This window comes from Sinocyclocheilus anshuiensis, unplaced genomic scaffold (assembly GCF_001515605.1).
Source record: "Sinocyclocheilus anshuiensis isolate Anshui unplaced genomic scaffold, SAMN03320099.WGS_v1.1 scaffold1284, whole genome shotgun sequence".
NCBI lineage: Eukaryota > Metazoa > Chordata > Actinopteri > Cypriniformes > Cyprinidae > Sinocyclocheilus > Sinocyclocheilus anshuiensis.
In genome coordinates this window covers 138,755-139,378 of record NW_015546083.1, presented here as the reverse complement: position 1 = coordinate 139,378, position 624 = coordinate 138,755, and the positions used below count along the sequence as shown (strand labels likewise).

Below are 624 nucleotides of genomic sequence, written 5' to 3'. Positions count from 1 at the left end.
GACATATTTTAAGATATGTCAGTGCAAGTTTCTTTCAGTTAAAACAGCCCAGACATGCATTTTAGTCTGAGACTAGACTTAAGTCTTGTCTGTAAAACCAGGGGAATATATAATGGTAGAAGATGAGAAAAGAAGGGGAATTCTACACAAGTGTCAAGAAGTCAGACAGTCATAATGTCATAAACTAACATTAAAGCACCGAAAACAAATGTGTATGTGATGTGATTGTTTCTTAAAATAAAAGTAATATGAATTGTATCGCTGGGGTTCTATTTATTTATTTGTGCTATTTACACAATGTTTAAGCTTTTTCAAGTTTGTAGGTGTCCAGGTACAGAAACCGAATAATCAAATGTAAAATAGCACTGCATAGTCTTCACTGTAAAAATGTAATTCGGTACTTTACTCTGTGTAATTACAAAAACATTTATTTCAGTAAAAAATACTGAAATAAAAATACCCCCATAAAATTCTTGCTTTAATTTTTCTGAAAATCAAATGAAGGCATTAAACATTTATTTGAAATCAAATGAAAATTAAACCCTTTTATTTTTTGGCAAACAAACTGAGGTTTACTGTTGAAATTAATACATGGAAGAAAAATTGTGTGAATATTCCTTTAAA

At 29.5% G+C, this 624-nt stretch overlaps 1 protein-coding gene across 4 annotated transcripts in view; it reads left to right on the top strand.

Annotated features, from left to right (window-relative positions):
• Window positions 1-624, top strand: part of LOC107699959 (plakophilin-4-like) — a 102,919-nt gene that overhangs the window by 24,893 nt on the left and 77,402 nt on the right. The window lies entirely within an intron of this gene.